This window comes from Narcine bancroftii, chromosome 9 (genome assembly GCF_036971445.1).
Source record: "Narcine bancroftii isolate sNarBan1 chromosome 9, sNarBan1.hap1, whole genome shotgun sequence".
In the NCBI taxonomy this organism is placed as follows: domain Eukaryota; kingdom Metazoa; phylum Chordata; class Chondrichthyes; order Torpediniformes; family Narcinidae; genus Narcine; species Narcine bancroftii.
In genome coordinates this window covers 13,505,771-13,528,951 of record NC_091477.1, presented here as the reverse complement: position 1 = coordinate 13,528,951, position 23,181 = coordinate 13,505,771, and the positions used below count along the sequence as shown (strand labels likewise).

Sequence of the window (23,181 nt, the reverse complement as noted above, 5' to 3'; positions counted from 1 at the left end):
TAGGTGAAACTGGAGAAAACAGTGAGGAAAAAATCTCCTCTGGGCTGAATGAGATCAGAGTGGTGACAAGGGAGAGAATGTCTGGCATCTTGAATGAAGTGGTTCTTGAGCTTTCACCCACCATTTTTAAGTCCACAGGGCCAGAGCTTTCCTTGTTCTCACCTTCAATTTCACTCTAATATCTTCCACCTTAACTACCATTGGAAATATCTGTCTGTCTTTTCCCATTTGAGCACCTTTTGACACACACCGTAGTGTTCTGGTTCACAGCTACTTCACAACAGCTTCTCAAGCAACCTAATGATCTCATTGGGGCAAGCTGCAATGGGACAATTGCCAATAGAAGTGCAAAATTAGTCTCAATCTCTTCCCTTTCTTCCATCTAGACGTACAAATATGACTTTCAATTGTGCACTTTCCAGTTCAGTGTATTGCATTCAGTCCTCAGAATTGTTCTCTCTAAATTAGACACGCCAGATTATTTCCACTTGGACCAAAAAGATTTGAAAATGCCCTTTGCTTTAATTCTCCAGCCCACCTAATTGCTCAGTCATTGACAATTCCAGTGAAGTCCAGTGAGAGCTCAAGGGAAAAAAAATCTCATTTTCTCATTTGATTGATGAGCCTAACATCAGTGGTAGGAAAGGTATTGGAGAGGATTCTGACAGATACAATCTATCCGCATTTAGAAGGGCAGGGACTAATATGGGATAACCATCGTGGTTTTGAGAGAGGATAATTGTGCCTCAAGAACTTGGCCGAGTTTTTTTTTGAAGAGGTGATCAAAAGCAGAGCATCAGATGTTGTCTGCATGAACTTTAGCAAGATCTCTGAGAAAGTTCATGTGATAGGCTGGCCCAAAAGATGTGATCCCATGGGTTCCAGGATGAGCTAGTCATTTGGACACACACTTGGCTTGATGGCAGGCGTCATGCAGTGGCGATAGACTGTTGTTCAGAATTAAAGCCAGTGCCAAACAGGGTTCCACAGTTTTCATCCATATTAAAACATGTTTCATTTCTAATTATTTTAAGTTAATTGAAGTGTCAACTTTTCCATTCATAGATCCCTCCCCTCCCTCCTTTATTCACCTATTACCTCCTGCCTGTGGGCCTGTGCTCCTCCATCTTTACCTCCCCCCCCCCATTTTGTTCAGGTGACTGACTACATTTCATTCATACCACGATGAAGGGCTTGATACGCTCTATCTACGACTCCAAAGGGGGATGATAGGCTTTAATACACTTTAGATTGTAGCTGGCCCAACTCCATGCGCTGAATGAATGAATGGATGGGGGTTGGGGGGTGGTCCACTTTTATGGCCATGTCACAAGGGGAAAAGCTACTAGGGAGCAAAGTCATCAGTTGGTGGGCAGTATATACATATCACCACAAGGCTCAAGCCTATTACATTGCTTATGTTTTTTTACCTTTGCCATATAAAGTACACTGACCTGCTGAGTTTCTCTAGGATTATGTTTTTACTTCTGAAGACTTTTGTATTTTATCCCTAAAAGGTCCACTGTTTAATTGCACAGATACAACCTGACCTGCTGAACATTTCTAACTCGTCAAATTCCATTATTTTCAGCACTGAATATTCTCTTCAATTGCACTTCTGGAATGAGTCAGTTTCTGGAGTGATTATGTTTATGGAGTTCTTCTGATTCTTACGTTACGATGTTTCTTGAGTGAACCTTTTTCTGGAGATAGTCTGTTTCTCGAGTGAGTCTGTTTCTGGAGAGACTGTGTTTGTGGAGAGAGTGTGAAGTTCTGGAGTTAAACCAAAAGTCTGCAGACACTTTGATTGTGGTAACAATACACAGAAGTGCTGGAGAAATTTGTCAGATTGTGCAGTATTCAAAGATTCTCTAAACATTTTCATATATTGCACAATAAAGATTGGCCTATCAGATGAAAACTAAATCATTTTTCAAGATTACTATTCAAATCAGTGACCTGCAGGATGTCTTCAAATTCAGCAATAGAAGGAAAAAGATGTTACAACTACCATCACTTCCATTACTTATAGACTGTTGGAAAGTGACATGCAGAAAATATGTGTTGTGAGGAGGAGGAGGGTCCCATTCAAATCCCACTCTTACATCCTCCTATACCAATAATTAGACAGCTTAATCAATTATGATCCTTAACAGGGAGAGGCCACAGAAGGGAAAGATGAAAAGCTGTGCAATTAAGTTACATGATAATCATTCTTAGTAATCCATTTTCTTTTTGTAAATCAACCATCTGAAGTGTTCCATTTGAAAGTGATCTCCAATTCCCAGGTATTGCATTTTGAACATGTACATTCTTTGAATCTTTCAATTAGGTTCCAAGTTAATGCACATTGCCAGCTATCAATTACTCTGTTAATAACTTGCAGTGTATCCCCAAGGCTTCTACACCCACAGGTGGTAACATTTAGAAGCCAAGGAACCTCATTTAAGACCAAACATTTTTGAATTCAGCAGGAAATTCTGTCACAGTGATCATCTAATATTGGAACAGAATTTCTCGCTGAATAAATAATAGTGGAGTTACAAAATGCATCAAACAGAAAAAATTTATGAAGGTAAAATAATTCCCTTTCACAAATTAAAGAAGAAATGCTGAAAATTCTCAGTAGGTCAGGCCACACCTGTGGAGAGAGAAACAAAGTTAGCGTTCCAGGTCGATGGCCATTCATTAGCATGTAACGGGGACACTATGGTTATAGCTTGAGGTTAAGGAAAGAAGACTCTCACATGAAAGGGAGTGTAATCAATATTGACTTCACTGGACTGCAGCTCTGCCTGTTTATAGGCAGCCAACCACGTCACCACGGGCTTGAGCAGGCCTGGATAGGACCCCCCGCCCCTGCGATCTGCTGGTGGTGTTTGGCCGATCTGACTGCCATTCCTGTGGCCTATGAGAGCAGGTGGTGATCATCCCGTGTGCTGTTTGCTTGATCACCGTGTTCGACGGCCGTCGCCTGCCTGAGCGCGCTGCCGGCCGCTGCAAGCGTATATTTTTCCCCTTGGGGAAAAAAAGTATTTTTGGTCATGCTTTCAATATTGAGAGAATTGATTACAAAGTTTGGGCAATGGAAAGGTGATAGGATCCCATATGCAGCACCAAAGTGGGTCTCTCAATTTTGAGATTTAATCTGCATTTCGACTGACAATTACCCCATGTTAGCTCACCTCGGCGATTTCACAGATGTATATAGTTTGGGGAAAAATATAGGGATTTGGAAGAGACAGTGGTGGGTTGTGGAGAGGGGTTATCTCAGGGAGTAGTGTCCATGAATTTTTTTTGTGTGTGTGGGCCCTGGACAATAATTCTGCTCTCCTAAGGCCTGCAGAAATAATCCAACACCCCTTCAAATGGCTCTAATTACAGGTGGATAATATCATGAACCAATATCCTGGGTAGTTATCTATTATTGTCACCCAAAAATTTTGCATGATACATGTAAAAATGTACTCAGTCACAATAGTTTTGTTAAAAATAAAGATGATTTCATCAGAGAGTCCGGGCTTCGTCAGGAGACATGAGGTGGGACTCAGCGTGAGAAGCTCACATGGTATTATTTCATCAGTATTCTTTATGGATGGAAGGACCATTACTGCCATGCTGATATGGTTGTGGCTCTATTATATCAAGACTATGGATAATTGTGTCTTAAGAAATGAAAACATGAAAAGAAAAGCATTCAGAATTAAGTATGATAAGGTTTTATAAGTTGGTGACAAAAATTGGAGCAGATCCACTCCTAAAGAGGGTTTCATCTATTTAATTTTCCACATGTTAATATAGCCAAATGGATCTCAAGAATCTTGTCTGAATATTTTTCAGTCTCAGTGAACGGAATTTGACGAAGCAGTTCTGTCTTTACAGCCATGCTTTACTGTGTTCTTTCCACTAGCAGAACTGAGTGTTGTAAGGCGATCGTGAAACACTCAATAATAATTATTTATCAAACAAATTCTCTCATGAGCCTTCACCAACAGGTCACGAAATTTTTGATAAAGCTATTTTCACTGACTTTGGGGCAAAATTTAAGTTGCTCGTGCCATGAAAATCCAAACCCGACAAATGCTAGAAACCCAAATAAAAACAGAAAAACGCTCATCAGTTTTGGCAGCAGAAAGAGAAACAGTGTTTAGCACTTCAGATTGAAGACTCGTCATCAGAACTTCGATTGTGCCTATATTTTGGCCACTACGAGACCCCTTAGATCTTAGAATTTACACCTGTGCAACACATTAACACTTCTGAGTTGCCACATTGTTGAGGACATTAGTGGATTACAGTAAGGTACAGAGTTGACAGTTCGAATGCAGTGTCATTGTGCAGCTCAACTTTGTAACTTGCTCTTTCTCTTAACCTTGCACAGATAAAATACTTGGTTATACTTTGTGGATCAGTCCTCGGGGCACATATTAAATTTGCAGAATAGTGTTTCAATCTCAACAACCAATGATAAAATTCAATTAATGTAACAATTCAGGATGCTGTAACATACAATTCAGATTTGGATAACTGTATTGAACAAGAGAACATAAGGAACAGTACTAGAAGTTGTGTATTTGGCCCATTGAGCTTCTGACCATGGGCTCAGCTCCATTCATCCACCTGCTTCATTTATCCACCAGCTTTGATTTTTTGAAAAAAAAAAATTACACAATCATGATGGAATCAGGCTTTTCTGGCCCATCAGCCTGTGTTGCCCAACTGCACCTAATTAACTTACAACAGTTTGAAGGAAACTGGAATACCCAGAGGAAATCCATGCAGTCATGGGGAGAACATACAAGTTCCTTACAGACAGTACTGTATTTGAACCTGCTGTAACTGCATTGCTCTAACCGCTATGTTAAATGTGCCGCCCCCTATTATTCAAAAGTCTATCGATCTGTGTTTTAAATATATTTAATGAAGCAGCGTCTACTGCTTCATTTGGCAGAGGACATCACAAATTTACTGCTCTCTGAGAGAAGCAGTTCCTCCTCACCTCTGTGTTAAACCAGCTCAGAGATCATTCTTGGTATCAATGGCGGCATGGTTAGTGCAATGTTGTTACAGCTCCAGCAGTTGGGACTGGGGTTCGAAACCCATGATGTCTGTAAGGAGTTTGTACATTCTCCCCGTGTCTGCATGGGTTTTCCACAGGTACTCCTGTTTCCTCCCACCATTCAAAACATACCGGCGGCAGCTTGGACTCATTGGCCAAAAGGGCCTGTTACCGTGCTGTATGTCTAAATTTAAACTTAAAATTTAAATTCAATACTGTTACTGTATGGATATTAGGATGTCAGCAAAGCTTGAATGGAAGCAAAGAAAAATCAAAATTCCATACTTTGAAATAAAACTGGCACATTTCTTTAAAAATGTTGATGGAAGTGGATGCCAAAGAGTGATACAAATTATATATTCCCACTTCAGCTAGCTCCAAGTTTCCCACCTATCAAATCAGCATTATATCCGGTAGTATTGTGATTCTTTTAATACTTTTCAGTTCCAGCACTTACATCAAAGTCAGACTACATGTGGAGACCAAGTGTTTCAGCGTCTGGGAAACCTGAAAGAGAAAGAATGGATCCATGTTACTTAGCACTCACCTCCATGTACAGCCTGACACCAGCATGAAGGAAGCATACAAAATTGCATTGTAATGCTCTGTTGCTTCCATATCAACACATTCTGTCAAATGTGAGTTCCTTTGGAATGCAACTTATAAAATAAATGACATGCATTTATAGTAGCTGAAGCTGCTGGATAATTGACTTAAATTTATAGCAATTTCCTTGTGCATATGTTCAGAAGTTTGAGATTTCTGGACATGCATGAATAAACTCAGAAGGTGCAAACTCCCGGAAAGACATCTGTGATAACTTCCAATCGCATTCACCACTGGACTTCTCAGAATGCATGAATGGGCAAGAAATTGGTGCATACCCCTTTGCACTACTCTGAGAAGGCCACACACAAACATTGTCCATTTAATGTGAGTAGAACTTATAGCCTTAAAAGAAACTTCACTACATGTACAAACCAACACCAGACCATGAATCCTTCATAAAGCAGCAATGCAGTAAAATCCCTCGTATCTGGCACCTACGGAGTCTAGTAGATGTCGGATAAGTGAATTTCCTGATTGCTTAAGACTGCATGTTGCATGAATGGAAAACTAACAGAAGATGCGCCAATACTAATCTTTCATATTTTTTCCTTATTTATTTTCCTTTTTTTTGGGGGGTTGCTTGAGGCTGCCAGTTGCTTGAATTACTGTATTATGCTCTATTGATCCACCACAAATGTGGCTTGAGATGAAGGTGTTGATTTCAAATTAACTTTTAATTCTTTCAGTTTATTTGAATGTTTTGAAATGTTTAAAAGTAATATTTTTCTTTTAATAAATCATATGTTGTAATAGCTTTTTAATTTACTGTTAGATTGTTAAATCATTCAGTGACATCTGAAGGCAGAGTGGACATGGCTATCAAAGATCCTTTCAGCAGGTTTATGGGTCAGGTTTGTTCTGCTCTTCCCCTCTCTCAATCACACCCAAACCCCTCAACAAGCACCTCCCATTGAGGCAATATATCCCGACCTTTTCACTGCGGCGTCTGGAAGGCTTCTACAAAATTGGAGCAGACTTTGTTCATGGTACTGTGGAGAGCTACTGTCTGCAAAATTTGGGCTTTCAGGTGTTAGGGAATTCTTTCTTTTTCCTCGTCTGTGATTTAAACTGCTTTAATTACAGTGAAACTAATGTAGTACACAAATTAATCTTGTACATCCTTCCAGCCTTATCATGTCCAATGCCTCATTGCATTCACTTGCACCATTAATTATACAATTCTCAATTGGTGTTATTAAATGGTTCTTTGTGGAAAATGTCCATGTCCTGCTGCCGTCTATCCTTTACTTTGCATTCATGAAATTAGTGTTGTAGTGCTATCTGTAACCAGTTTGTGCTCCCTGTTTTCCTCCAGGTGCTCTGGTTTCCTCTAACATTTCAAATAAATAGGGGCTTTGTAGGTTGATTGGTTGCATGAGTGAATTTGGGTGGCACAGGTTTGTGTGCCAGCAGGACCTGCATCTGTGAATTAAATTATAGTTCTGAGCTAGATATTCCTTTGGATTCAGTAAGACTCATTTAAGTGGGCAATTGATCCTTTAGGACCTGGAGATTTTTTTTTTGCCATTAAGTAGACAACACACAATACCAGAAAGTTATGATATACCCCAGTTGTGCAACATGCAACAGGATTTAATTTGAAACTGATTAAAGGTGTCAGTTCAAGTTTAAGATCAGGAAACATATTATGCTCAAAATGCAGAATTTCCTTTTGGTCCTCTTGAGTACGATGCACTAATGCCATGAGAAGTTTTCTCATCCAGAGGATACTACCTTCTCAAAATACGCTGATCAACCAAATGAGTCATTCATGTAATAGTGTGCCTTCATACTTTCCTTTGTTGAGACTCAATTCTTTTGTTTTGCATTTATAAACTCTTTAATTCAATTACTATTGTTTTTTTTTTAATAACTTATTTAACAAAGAACCTGTTCAGCTGTAGAGTCAGAATTGTAGAGTGTGCCAATGAACTCATTGTCATGAACACAGTGGTAATTCCCTGAAAGGTAATGCCCTTTAAGTTAGAAACACACTTATCATCATGTGTCTGCTGATTAGAATATACAAATGTATCTTTAGAACAAAACTAAGGAATTTCTTTATCTACAGTGTGGCAAAACTCTGAATTCATTGCCGCTGCTGGCTGTGTTAAGGCCACGTCACTGAGTATATTTAGGATAGAGGACTTGATTCGGAAAAGAATCAAACGTGATTTTTTTTACACAGAAATAAAAGAAAAATTCCATTCCAAAATTTGCATACTTACCTCTGGAGTGGCCATTTACACAGGAAGCATTTCTACATGGCTTCCTGTGATACAGAATTTGTCGGGGGGGGGGCGATGGGGGGGCGGACGGACGTCGTAGTCATTAACCCAGTTTCTTATTGAGTGCCTGCACATAATTTAGACTGCAGTCGTTCCATAAAAATGTGTAGGGGTCTTGATGGAAAAATTACAGGATGGAATTTAACAAATAAATTCCATGATGACATCTTTACACTGCCAATGGAGCAGAAGATTTCCTGCTTCTCAGCAGCTGTGTAAAAGTGACTAAAGGTTACAGGGAGAGGGCAGGATAAAGGGGTTGAAAAGGATAGTAAATCAACCATGATGGAATGCTGTTGCAGACTTGATGGGCTGAATGGCCTAATTCTGCTCCAGTGTTTTAATGATCTTATGATTTTTCTAACACCCAGCTTTGATCCTGACCAAAGGCCCTCCACCAAACTCTATACCTCAACCCACTCAATTTGACATTACAATGCAAGCCTACTTAATCACACCCCTCCCTTCAGTTGGCAACTTTCCACCCACTGAACCTTTTACAAATACATCAGAATCCTAAATGAAAAGATCAAAACTGCACTCAGTAACTAACTGAAGCTTAACCAAGGTTTTGTGCAAAGATAAATCAGAATGCTTTGCTTTAGAATAAATTACTCTCTGATCTGTTTGCTTTACGTGTGGCTTCATGCCATTGAGCATGCATCTTTGGAAGTTAATAAACTAAAAGATCCAGATTTTTTTTTCACTTCTGGGTTTAATTATTTTTCTGTGGCATTTAATCTGACCACATACTAGTAAATCAAACTGAGCACAATATCCAGCAAATCTTGATCTGCTTGTAGCTGCATACCATTTACTGTTCAAGCTTTCTCATATTTATTGGTACCATCTATAAATCACCAATTCATTCCCCAAATATAAACAATCAGGTCATTAATGAAAGAAAAAAAACAAGGTAGACAACACAGTATATTACCAATAGCCATCTTCCAAATCCACCGAAAATTACAAGGGTAAATGGCAATTCTCCATTCAAGTCAATTATACTCTGCAGTAAAGTCTCTCGTGATTGCTATCGTGGAAGAGGGTACACATTTTTTTTGCGAACTGAAGAGATTGGATTTATTGGAAGATATACATTGTTAGGCAGGCAGATGAACAGATAGCAATGGAAGGGATTAGTTTAAATTGGCATCATGTCAACTTGGGCATGATGGGCTAAAGATTCCGTTCCTGTGCTATATTCTACAACATATGTTCTATTTCAGAGTAAAATGGGAAAAGAGGGAAAAAGGTGAAGAGATTTGGATAGGAATAACATAAATCTGCTGGGTTGATACATGCTTTATGTTCATTAAGAAAGATTCAAATATTGGATTGTTTCACCTGGAATATGGATGGAAAAAGGGTCAAGTGTAATTTGAGCATGTACTGAAACGTTTTGAAGCTCCAAGTTGTAAATAGGTACCTCCACCAGATGACAAATCAATAATGAAAGGGTATATACTCTGGAGTTAAGCAAGCCACTGCAATTTTTTAAAAGTAGAAGACCATTCAAAATAAAATGGATCTTTGTTCTCTTTGAATTAATCAAAATATTTAACAGGAAATAATAGGTTCTTTCCAGAAAGAAAGGGACAAGGAGAAGTGGGGAGGATGGGGGTTGGGATACAGGCACTTCATGAAAAAGATAAAAATAGAACATAGACCATTACAGCACATGACAGGACCTGCAGCCCACAATGTTGTGCTGACCTATGGAAGCCTACTACACAACGATCTAATCTTTCCCTCCTGAACACCCATAACACTAAGTTTTTTTTATCCATGTGCCTCTCTGAGAGTCCTTTGACCCTATTGTATAAGCCTCCACACCACCCCTTGCAATGCATTCCAGACATCCACCAATCTCTGAGTGAAGAATTTACCTCTGATATCTCCCCTAAATTTACCTCCACTCATGTTCAAAATGTATCTCATGAAAGCATGGGCCTCTCTCTGTCTCTGTCTCTCTCTCACACACACACACACAAAATGCACATGTAAACACATGTTTCGTAATATTTAGGCGATGCATCCATGTTGCTCAAAAATGATAACATCATGCAACAAAGAAAATTTAATTCAGCCCACTGAGTGTGTCAATAATCAATCCAGGAACATTTCTGAACTTCAAAGTAATAGGTTCAGATTTATTGCCAGAGAACATACATAACATCACATAAAACCCCAAGAAGAAGGCAGAATTTCTATTTATAACTAACTACTCAAAAAAAGATATACAAAGAAAGAAATTGAATCAAAGAAAGAAATGTAAAGAAACTGTGCAATAATGAAAATAAATATTCAATGATAAATAATGTAAAGTAAATGTCCTTTATGAGTCGCTGATTGAGTTTGTTGTTGAGGAATCTGATGGTGGAGGGGTAGCAATTGTTTCTGAACCTAGTGGAAGCAAATCTTGTGGCACCTATACATGTTTCCTAATGGCAGCAGCGAGAACAGAGTATGTCCTCAGTGATGTGAATATTTGATGATTGCTGCTGCTGTCTGATGGCAGCGTTCCCTGTACATTTTCTGGATAGTGGGGAGTGTTTGCCAATGATGTACTGGGCTGTGTCCATTACCTTTTGCAGGACTTTCCGCTCAGAGATATTGGTGTCCCTATTCTAGGCTGTGATGCAGCCGGGCAGCAGCTGCAGAAGTTTGCCAAGGTTCTCGATATCGAGGACCCTGAGAAAGGTGAAATGCTGACGTGTTTTCTTCACGATGTCATTCGTGTGTTGGGTCCGGGAAAGGTGCTCTGAAATAGTGACTCACGAGAATTTAAATCACCCATTTGTGCCAAAGCAAAAAATAACAATCTGCTGGTTCTTGATTGTTGATTAACCAGGGCATCAAATGTTATGGGGAGAAGGCCAGGCAGTAGGACTGAAAGGGAAAATGGATCAGCTCATGACTAAATTGTGGGTCTGAATAGCCCTTTTCTGTTCCAATGTCCTTTGGTCAAGTAGCATCAATGGGATAGAAAACATGGCCAACATTATCCATGCTTTTTCTCCCACAGTTGCTGTTTGATCATTTGGGTTTAATCGGACTTGTCAGCCACAAACGAGCCTGCAGCTGACGTGGACTTTTTACCCCCTCCATAAATCTTCATCCGCGAAGCCAAGCCAAAGAAGAGACATACAGCACAGTGACTGACCCTTTCAGCTCACAAGCCAATGGTGCTCAAATGTACCCAATTAACCTTCAACCCCCATATGTTTTGAAGGGTGGGTGGAAACCAGAGCACCCAGAGGAATTCCATGCAGATCACAGGATGTACATAGAAACTCCTAACAGACAATACCAGATTCGATCCCAGGTTACTGGAGCTGTTATAGCACTGTTCCAACTGCTAAGCTAACTGTGCCTCCGAGTTTTAGTTCTCTGGTTTTACTAGTTCTTCCAGTAGATTGTGTTTTGTTCCAGATTCCAGCATCAGCAAATCTCTTTTATTCTCCTTGCACATCCCATTTTATTCTCCACAATTTCCTCCAGATTTTAGCACCCACCAACACACCAGGGGAAATTTACAGTGGCTTATTAACCTACTATCCAGCATGTCTTTGGTACTTGGGAGGAAACCAGAACACATGCGTGTCAAAACCCATGCAGAAACAAGAAGAATGTGCACATCCATGCAGACAATTCAGAGGTCAGACTTGAAGCCAGGAGCAGCAGCTATAATAGCGGATCCATTGTGCTACCTGTAGTGAACTGGGATTCACTAGAAGTGTGCTGTACTAACGACTGGTCCTGCCTCCCGGCTCCACCCCCGGGGGCCCGTATATAACCCTGGTTTCCCGTCTAAACCCAGAACCCCTCTGAACCCTGTTCATGAACCCTACCTGTGTTGTAAGCTAATAAAAGCGTTAGTTCTCCCTCCTGTCGAGTGTGAGATTTTATCTACGCCACACTGCCCAAAGCTGTCACATTTAAATTGGTGTTCAACACCCCCCCACCCCTCCCCCCATATCACCAACACCTTACAGAAGAACAGAAAAATTGGGTTATAATAGATAAATTTACCAGGAACCAGGAGACAGAGTCATAAAATCGTGTAGCATAAAAACAGGCCCTTCAATGCACCATGTCTACATTAACCATCATGCTAATGTATACTAATCCCATATCCCTCATTAATTCCTCCTCACTCTATGCCTTGCTCATTCAAGTATCTGATGCTTTTTCAATGTCCTTGCCTCCTTTGGCAGCTCATTCCAGATACCAATTATTCTGTGTGTGAAAAATTTACCCCTCAGATCCCCTTGAAACCATCCCCCTCTCAACTTAAATCGATGTCCTCATTTATAGACATCCCTATCATGGAAAACAGACATTTGGCTCTCTCCCCTATCTCTGCCTCTCATAATTTTATTTAGCAGGCTCAGTAGTTTTTTTTTGCTGAGATTTCTATTCATCTACTCAGAAGAGCAGGAATTTTATTTTCAGATTTTATTTTATTTCAGGCTGCACAGGGAGGTTATAAATGCTGAATGAAAATTTTGAAAAGGATTGAGAGCAAAAGTTAAAATTCATAGACTGCCACTGATGTCAGAAAAATCTATGCTGGTGGTGGTTGCCAGATGTAGGGTTCACAAAGAATTTAGAACATAGGAATCTACAGCACAGGAGAGGCCTTTTGGCCCACAATGTTGTGCCAACCTAATAACCCACACAAACTGCCCTGAATTTCCTTGCTGTATAACCCTTCATTTTTCTCAGTTCCATCTACCTATCGAATCACCTCTATTGTACTTGCCTCTACCACCATTGCTAGCATTCCATGAACCCACCTCTCTCTGTGGGCAAACCTTACCTCTTGCATCCCCCTTGTACTTACACCCAAGCACTTTAAAACTATGGCCCCTTATGTTAGCCAGTTCAACCCTGGGGGAAAAAGAAGACTGGCCTTCCAAACAGTCATCTTGTACTGCTCTATCAGCTCACCCCCTCATCCATTAATTCAAGGAAAAAAAACAAGTTCACTAAACCTATCCTCTAACCTATGGCATGTTCTCCAAGGCAGGCAATATCCTAGTAAATCTCTTCTGCATCCACTCTCCAGCATCCACATCTTTCCTGACAAGAACTGAACTTAATATTCCAAGTGAGGTACAACCAAGGTCTTATATACCAGTAACATGACCTCACATTCATGTTTTTCGTGGAGGCAATTGTGCATGTGGATCCTTCAGTAGATGATCATTTAAATTTATTGTATTAAATTTCAGATTTATTGTCAGAATACATACATGAGATTCTTTTTTTCCTGCAGGCGAGGCAGAATTACCACTACTATATGTGGAGGTGTGCTAAATCTGTAATGAGAGGAAGGTGAATATGGAGAAGTGGGACTCGTGGGTACGGACTTGATGAGCTTAATTTCCTTCTACTCTGTGATCATGTTTTAATTCCCTTCCCTGGAGGTTAGAGAATTGTTGGCATTGCAATGGCTGAACTGCAACCATCTTTGCAAACATCTGCATCACTTTCATCTCTTGATCCTTAAACAATGGTGATCTTTCGATGAGTGTGAAAAGAGTTTGCACCAGTTTCACAGGGACGGAGAGCCTTCCCAGAAGTCACGAGGCACTGAGGTAGGAAAGCTGCTGGCTGCTTCCATTACTTTGCTGCTCTGAAGCACAGACCAAGCCTTAAATTGGAATCACTGTTGCCTGAAGATTTTTATCAAACTTTCTGGAATTCAGTCAATTCCACTTTGCAGAGCTGCTGATAAGGGTTCTTTCTGCCAAGACATTAAAAACTGTAAATCCAAAGGCATTTCTCTGTCTATATCTCACTCATTCAGGCTCGCTTAATACATTGTAAATCATTGCTAAGTGAAGACCATTTTAGCCAGTTTGCACACTTTACTGGGTTTACGCCCCAAGTTACACAGGCTAATTTTCTTGGATAGCTGATCAGGACTGTAATAAAGGGATTACATTTCAAAAGTTCCTTCATTGAAAGCGAAAGGAATGGTGAATTGATGATTGCAGGGTATCACCCCTTGTTAATTCACTGAGAGCGTCTGATAAAAGGAATATTTAAAATAGATGAATAAACTCTCTAGGTAAATGGGAGAAATAGAAGGTGGGATTGTACCTATTTTAATGAATACAGCCTGACAGGAAAAGCTGATGAACCAAGAATATGAGATTATAGCTCTCACAGAGACATGGTTGAATGATAGGCAGGTCTCATAATTCAACATGCTAATATCAAGAATCTTTACGCGGGACAGGGACAATATAAAAGAAGAAGCGGCAGAGTGAGTCATCTGCAAAGTTGAGACCATAAGGGTAAAGCTTAGAAACGGCAAAGGGGTGATCACTTCCTTGGCGGTGTACAACACAGAAGTAGAAAAACAAAAGGGTAATATTCATCAGGCATTTCACTTCAAATATATTAACTGGGTTTGATACAGTGTGAAAGGCTTAGAGGAGGCTGAATTCTGACCAGGGAAGTTTTTTTGAGTCATTACTTCGTTATGGATCTAGTCTTTGGAAAAGTAGCTGTTCAAGTTGGAGAACATTTCTAAAACAGTGATCATGACTCCACAACTGTAAATTTTAAGATTGTTGAAGGAGAACTGTAAAGTCCTGAATTAGGTGATTTCAGTAAGACTGGACCTGGCAAAAGTGGAATGGCTTGCTGGTAAGTCTCCAGACAACTTGAAAAAGATATTCAAAAATTAAAATGAGAATTGAAGGCCTTTAATTCTCATTGGAAATTAGTGTTGCTGAAGGATGAAGATAAAATCCAAGGAACTCTGAATGTCGAAGGGTTGCCCAATTAAAGGTAGCTTATGACAAATCTAGGGAATTGGAAACAGGTGAGGCTCTGAATGTCATTGTTTAAAAAATAAGTTTTTTGGGGAAGGGTCTTCAAAAAGTTACATGAAGGGTTGTAAAATGTCACTGGGGGCAAGATTAAGGAAAATTCCAAAACATTTAATGGTATATAAGGAGCAAGATTGTAACCAAGAAAAGCAACTGAAGTGGCAAGCTGAGTGAGATCTTAACTGAATACTTCGTATCTGCATTTACGAGAAAGAGGGGCATCATGGTTGGAGAATTCAGAGAGGATATTAAAAATAAAAACACAATGCTGGAGAAACTTCACTCATCAAACAGTGTACTTTATGTAGCAAAGATAAGGATAAATAGCCAACATTTTGGGCTTGAGTCCTTCATCAAGGTACGAAAAAAAGCTGACAGGCACCCAAACAAAATGGTAGGGGAAGGAGCGGGGGAGGAGCAAGGTCCCAAAAGCAGGAGGCAATAGGTGGATGAGGGAGGGACAACACACCAGCAAACAATGTTAGGGGGAATGTCTCTGAGAATGGAGATGTAAAGGAGTGGAGAGCTGGATGAAAAAAGACAAAGCGAAAGGGAGGGAGAAGAGACAGTAGGCTAACAGAAAGCAGAGAAGTCAATGTTAATGCCATCATGCCATACAGTTGGAGAGTGCTGAGATGAAAAAATCAAGTGTTGTTCCTTCAATTTACAGTGGTCTTGGTGTGGTGATACACCATGAGCCTACAACTGGAGGTAATCTGTGTACCTGCAGAAGAGCTTTGGAGGACAAGGCAACACCTGGCCGGCTGTCAATCAGCCAACCTGAATGGACCAAGCCCCATCCAAACAGCTGCCAATCACCCTCCAGGGTAAAAGCTAAGCTAGATCCGGCCCCTTGAGGTCAGTCTCAGAGCTTGCACAGCACTCTCACGGCCAGCCTGTTGAACAGTCTTTATTTTTTGTGTCTGCTTTCTGCTCAACAGCATATCACACTTGGTGGTATAGCACATGAGACTATGGACAGATATGTGAGCATGGGAGTGGAGTGCAGAATTGAAATGGTCGGCCACTGGTAGATCCCTGTCACTGATGCAGACAGAATGAAAGTGCTCAGTGAAGCAATCTCCCAGTCTGTGCCCATGTAGAGAAGAACACAAAGTGAGTACAGGATGCAGTAGCTATATCCTGCGGCTACACAAATGAAGTGTTGCTTCACTTGAAAGGACTGTTTGGGGGGCCCAATTGGTGGTGAGAGAGGAGGTGTGAGCACAAGTGTGGAACTTCCTGCATCCACAGAGGAAGGTGCTGGGGGAAGGGGCAATGAGGGAGTCACGGAAAGAATGGTCCCTAAAGAAGGCAGAGAGAGGAGAGGGGAAGATGTGGCTAGGAGTGGAAAATACTAGACCATATTTTATTTCATAGAGGGAGTTGGTAAAATTCCTCCCCAAATTCCCTTGAAAAGGAGGAGGGATGTAATAAATTTGCTTGTTTTGAAGGAGGGAAATACCCAGGGCTGGATGAAAGGCTGCTTTGGAAGCAAAGAACGATATGGTTGTGGTTCTGACATCAAATTTCAATCCATTTTTGGCCACAGAAAAAGGTTCTGGATGATTGGAGGAGAGTGAACAATATATTTTAAAAAGGACAGCTGGTCTAAGCCATGTAATTACAAACAATTGAATCTAGCTTTGATGGTAGAGATGTTGTTGAAAATAAATCTGTAAGATAGGATCAATGTATGGAGAGAGATGGATTAAACAAGGATCATCAGTCTGCTCTATTCCTGAGAGATCCTCACTAATTTTTCAACCAAGTTTTTAACTTTCAATGAGAATCGTGTAGTTGAGGTAGTCCACATGGGATTCAGTTTGACCTTGGACAAGGTCACACATGGGGAATTCCTCAAAAGATTAAGGCCCATTGGATCCAGGGCACTTTTACAAATTGAATCTAAAATTGGTTTGGTGATCTGAGAAAAAAAATGACGATTGAGGGTTTTTTTTTAAAATTGGAACCATGATTAGTACTGCAGGGATCAGTGCTGAAATTCTTGCAGTTTGTTATACACATTGATGGTTCAAGTGCTAATGTTGGAGATATTACACTGGACAACAAAGATTTTTCTTCCTGAACACTTTTGGGTATATTTTATGTATTTTTGGGCTGATCACGCAAAAATCATCCTATCATGTACTGTTTATATATATATATATATATATATATATATGAAACCTATTTTGGTGATATCCTGTCATATTTTAAATCTACTTCAAGTATTAAAATCATAAAGCACAACGTGTCATTGAAAATTTATTTTCTGCATTCACACTTGGACGTCTTCCCTGCCAATCTTCGTTCAGTCAGTGACGAACATGGTGAACGTTTTCACCAGTACATTGTGACCATGGAAAATCGCTATCAGGGCAACTGAAATCCATCACTCTTGGCTGAATATTGTTGGACACTGACATGAGGGGCATCAGATGCTGAGTACAAACAAAAATCAGCAGCAAAACATTTTTAGGTCAGTTCAACTCACGCAATGAGTCAGCGTCATGATGCGATTAAACGTTCAATAAAAGTTATTTCAATGTTTCTCCAACTTCCTACATGATAGGGCAAATCTGAAATTATCTTTGAGTTCAGCTTGAAGTTATCTATCACAACCCCAATTTTTTTCAGGATGCAATCCTTTGGAAAAAAAAGAGTTGTCTGGTGTTATCAGTAAGTTTATTGATAACATGAAGACTGGGGGAGGATGATTTCCCATTGCAAAACAACTCTGATCAGTGATGAGATGGATAGCACATTGTCAGAGGAAGCAAAACACAATCTGCTGGGTCAACTCAACACGTTGAGTAGGATCAGTGGAAGAAATAGAATGATCAATGTTTCCATAGACGTGCAGCCATTCAGCCCTTCGAGACAGCTCAAAGTGATCATGGCTGATCATCCACAATCAGTACCCCGTTAACAAATAAAATAGGACTGAAGAATAAATGTGAAGAAACTTTTTTTTTCCCAGCAAAGGCATGAAATGGGGACTCTTTTAAAGGGTGGAGTGGGTCCTGATAAAAAGTTCCAGACTGAAATGTCGTCAGTACTTTCTCTCCTACTGATGCTGCTCAACCCACTGATTTTTTTTTCCAGTAGATTGTGTGTTGCTTATGGGGAACCCTCTAAGTCTTGGGAAAGATTGTTCTCACTATGTAAAGCTAGATAAATCATATATATGTAGAGCTCCATATGTAAGTTACCATTGTCATTATCACATCAAGTAAATGAAAATACACATATATTACACTGCCTTGCCTTTTCCTATTTTTGTTTTTTCCTACTTTAGACTTTGAAAGTCATTGTTTAAAGCAGTAGCTCTCAAATTTTGTTTTCCACTCACATGCTACCTTAAGGGCAGCACAGTTAGAGTAGTGGCTCACACAACACTGTTACAGTGGCAGCGATCGGGACATGGGTTCAAATCCCTCGCAGTCTGTAAGGAGTTTATACATTCTCCCCGTGTCTGCATAGGGTTTCACCGGGGCAGGATGTGGGGTCCAATTTCCTGCCACCCTTCAAAACATACCAGGGGTTGTATGTCAAATTGGGGATAATTGGGTGGCTGAGACATGTGGGCCAAAAAGGCTTGTATAGCTAAATAATCCCTTACTGCCATAAAACATGATTACAGTACAGGTCCTATATTCTACTGCTCTGTGGTTAGTAAAGGATGACTTCAGGAAGTATGTGAGTGGAAAGAAAATGATTGAGCACCCCTAGTTTAAAGCTATCTTTTAAAGCAGCAGGTTTGCAATCATAGTCCATTAAAAACAAAACTTCTCACTGCTCTGATCTTTCTGTCAGCTATTTAATTTTGGTTCACCGGTTACCAACAATTGAATGAAAACAATGCATACTTTGCCAATACCCTCAATTGTTTTACACTTCTATTCAACTCATTTGGCTTTCACAGATTTTAAGAAGAAGTCTCAGTTTCTGTCGTCTGTTTGTGTAACTATGATGAGGTTATCTTTTTTCACACTACTGTGGCATAATTAATCCCAAATAGGGTAGAATGGGCCAACTGACCCCATTACTCTGCTTCATCTATGGATTTACCACTTGTCTGGACATTCTCTAAAATTCTAAATTTCTATTGCAGAGGCTCGGTTGACTTCAATCTGTGCCGGAATCTTTAAGTCTGGAGGTGAGTCCACAGACACTCGGTGACTCTGGGGTGATTCTCCTTTAGTTCTCTATCTCTGACTGTAAAAGGCGCTTCAGGCAGTTTCTGCCGATGATGGATCTGTCTGCCATATGGCAGACTAAAGCCAATTCCATGTAATATTGCACCGTTTTAATTACATGGCAATGACTGAATCTTAAACCTTGAACCTTGAAGTGATGTTTCTTGTATGACCATTCATTCAAATTGAGTCAATGACTTTCATTTACATGGTGTAATATTTTTTCTTCGTTTTATTTTAATTGATATTACTGTTTTAATTCATTTAACCCAGTTGAATGGATTTTTAACTGACCATTAATTTAATTTTTATGTCATTTTCAATTATGAATTATTTTACAACTGTTTTCATGGTCATCAGAGACATGCAGAAAATATGACAAAGGCCTTTGAAAGCCCAAACTCTCAGAAAGGCTGTCAGCCACCTGAAGCCACTTCCAGCTTGTGTCATAAAAGGGCCAGGCTCAAAATGTTGGCAATATATTTTTGTCTCCTATGGATAAACAAGACAATGGTTACTTAAATAAAAATGTTTTTAATTTTCTTCATACATAATAATATCATTACTTATTACAAGAAGAAGAAAGAAAAAAAGAAGTGAACCGGTGTGGACTCGAAAGGCCAATATGGCCTGTTTCCGCTCCGTAAATGGTTATATGGTTATATGGATGTGAAAAAGATCGACTGAGTTCCTCCAGCATTTCAATGTACTTTTACTACAATCACAGTTTCTGCAGGCTTTCGTGTTTCACTCACAAAGGCAAGTGAGACAGTCTGACTGCTGCAAGGTACAACCTGGTCCCAGGGTACTTTGGTCTTTACAACTTACCCCTCAAGTATTGAGAATTCCAAAATATCATTTTTTTAATGAGAAGAAATTCTTCCATATGGTACATAAAGCATGATTACAGTACAGGTCCTATATTCTACAATATTATGCCAACTTGTGCAAACATACTTCACAAATGTACTCTCAGCATATTTTCTTTCCCTCAGTCACTTTTTTTTCATTATTCTTTTTAGCCTTCTAAAATGTTCCTTTTTTTCATCCTAACATTAATCTTCACAATCCATTCTAACTTTTATTTTCATTGGATACTATCCATAACTTGTTTCAGTTGGTCGCAGATAGAGCCTTTATTTCTCAATTGAGAATTATAGCATAATTCTTTCACTATCTGTCACTACTCATTTGCCTTTTAATCTCTATCCTTTTTAGACAAAGCGCAGTAATAGGCCTTTATGGCCCACGAGCTCATGGTGCCCAAATACCCCAAATAAAAATACAACCCCGTACATTTTGAAGGATGGGAGGAAACTGGAGCACCCGGATAAAATTCACACAGACACGGGGCGAATGTACAAACTCCTTACAGACAGGGCAGGATTTTAATCCATGTTGCTGGGACTGTAATAGCACTGCACTAATCGCTATGCTAACCGTGTTGTTCACTCTCACCTTGTTTGTCTTTAAGTTTAAGACATTACTTTCAAACATCCCCTACTAAATCCAACATTTTATCACATTGTGATGCTCAGAGATTCCTTCACACGATTAAGCCTGACTCTTTGCAGCTGGTCACATCAAAAATAGCTTTTTTTCCCCGGTTGGTTCCGCGACGTCAAACACATTTTGCTGGAGGAACTCAGTGGTTTGAGCAGCGTTGGTGGGAGACAAAGAATGCTCAGCATTTCAGGCCAGAGCCCTTCATTAGGATTTCAATGAAAGTTCATTGGGATCTCTTCTGGGGAAGACGGGACCTATACAGGAGGGATGGTTTACACCTGAATGCGAATGGGGCCAATATACTGGCAGTTAGGTTTAATAAAGCTGTCGGAGCTGATTTAAACTAATTTGGCAGGGGGAAGGGAACAGGACTGATAGGGAAGTAGATAGGAGAGAGAATATAGGGGTGGTTCCGATAGACGGTGAAACAATAAGGAATAAGGGAGCTAAAAGTGATAGGAGAATAAGAACGAATGCACCAAGAACCAAGGTGGAGGGAGAAAGGAGGTATGGCATCAAGGTATTGTGTATGAATGCAAGGAGTGTAAGGAATAAAATGGATGAGCTTGAGGCGCAAATGGCAATGGGAGGTTATGACATTGTCGGAATAACGGAGACATGGCAGCGGGAAGGGCAGGATTGGGAAATAAATGTTCCAGGGTACACGTCCTTTAGAAAGGACAGAAAGTTAAGAAGAGGAGGTGGGGTAGCTCTGTTGGTAAGAAATGAGATTCAGGCGTTTGAAAGGAAGGACATTGAAACAGGTGAGGTAGAGTCTGTTTGGATTGAATTAAGAAATTGCAAGGGCAAGAGGAATATAATGGGGGTCATTTACAGGCCTTCAAAAAGTAGCTCAGATATCGGTAGTAGTATAAATCAGGAATTAAGAGTGGCATGTCAAAGTGGTAGCAATACGGTAGTTATGGGGGACTTCAACATGAAGGTGGACTGGGATAATCAGACGGGGGCAGGAACACAAGAGAGCGAGTTTATAGAATGTCTACGAGATACTTTCTTGGAACAGCTAGTGGAGGAACCTACCAGGGGGAAGTCGATTCTGGACTGGGTGCTGTGCAGCGACGGAGACTTAATAAGTGACCTTGATGGAGGGGAGCCATTAGGGAATAGTGACCATGGTATGGTTACTTTTAAGCTGCAATTAGAAAGGGAAATGGAAAGGAAGTCGGAAGCATCTGTACTTCAGTTAAATAAAGGAAATTTTGCAGCTATGAGGGAGGAGCTATCCAAAATAAAATGGGAAGATACACTAGCTGGGAGGACAACTGGGGAAAAATGGCAGGTTTTTATGGACATTTTTCACAGGATTCAGGATAAATTTATTCCAAAGTGGAGGAAAGTCTCTAGGAGATGCAAATGGCAGCCCTGGCTAACTAAGGAAATCAAGTGCATTATCAAGTCCAAAGGGAGTAATTATAAGATAGCGAAGCGGAGTGGGAAATTAGAGGATTGGGAAACCTTCAAAGAACATCAGAGGGTAACTAAGAAAGCCATAAGAGATGGGAAAATGAAGTACGAGAGGAAATTAGCAGATAATATTGCGGAGGATAGCAAAAGCTTTTTTAAGTATGTGAAGAGGAAGAAATTGGTTCGGTCTAAAATTGGCCCTTTGAAAATGGGCAAGAGTGAAATTATTACCGGAAAGAAGGAGATGGCTGAGGAATTTAACAAATACTTTGTAACTGCCTTCACCAAGGAGGATATAGGTTATAGTCAGTTAGGGGGTAGTGGTCATGCGGTACCAAGAGACTTGGGGAACTTTACTGGGGAGGTAGGGGATCTAATGGATATCCGGATCCAGAAGCAGGAGGTTATGAGTAAATTGTTGGGACTGAGGGCTGATAAAACCCCAGGGCCTGATGGGCTGCATCCTAGGGTGCTTAAAGAGGTGGCTATGGAAATTGTGGAGGCACTGGTCGACATTTTCCAAAGTTCCATAGATTCGGGGGAGGTCCCTGAGGATTGGAGAGTGGCTGATGTGGTGCCACTTTTTAAGAAAGGAGGGAGGGAGAAAACGGGAAATTATAGACCGGTTAGCCTGACATCAGTGGTGGGGAAGATATTGGAGTCCATCATAAAAGGAGAAATAGCAGAACACTTAGTCAGTAATAATAGTATAAGGGCTAGTCAGCATGGATTCCTTCAGGGTAAGTCATGCTTGACTAACCTTCTGGAATTTTTTGAGGATGTGACAAAGAGGGTGGACTCGGGAGAGCCAGTGGATGTGGTGTATTTGGACTTCCAGAAGGCCTTTGATAAGGTACCACACGGGAGTCTAGTGGGCAAGATCAGGGAGCATGGTATTGGAGGTAAGGTGCTGACATGGATAGGAAATTGGTTAAGAGATAGGAAACAAAGGGTTGGAGTAAATGGGTCTTTTTCAGAATGGCAGGATGTGACGAGTGGAGTGCCTCAGGGATCAGTGTTGGGTCCTCAGTTGTTTGTAATTTATGTTAATGATTTGGATGAGGGGATTATAAATAACATGAGCAAATTTGCAGATAACACTAAACTGGGTGGCGGTGTGGGGTGTGAGGAGGATGTAAGGAAAATGCAGAGGGACTTGGACAGGCTGGAGGAGTGGGCGGCTAAATGGAAGATGAATTTCAATGTGAACAAATGTGAGGTTATTCATTTTGGGGGAAGTA

General features: G+C 40.3%; 1 long non-coding RNA gene across 3 annotated transcripts in view; it reads right to left on the bottom strand.

Moving 5' to 3' along the window:
* Positions 1–23,181, bottom strand: part of LOC138743217 (uncharacterized) — a 1,573,181-nt gene that overhangs the window by 1,359,462 nt on the left and 190,538 nt on the right. For all 3 annotated transcript variants that reach the window (XR_011344727.1, XR_011344728.1, XR_011344729.1), the window contains exon 4: positions 5,517–5,566. This is a non-coding gene — a long non-coding RNA (uncharacterized lncRNA). The remainder of the gene's footprint in view (positions 1–5,516; positions 5,567–23,181) is intronic.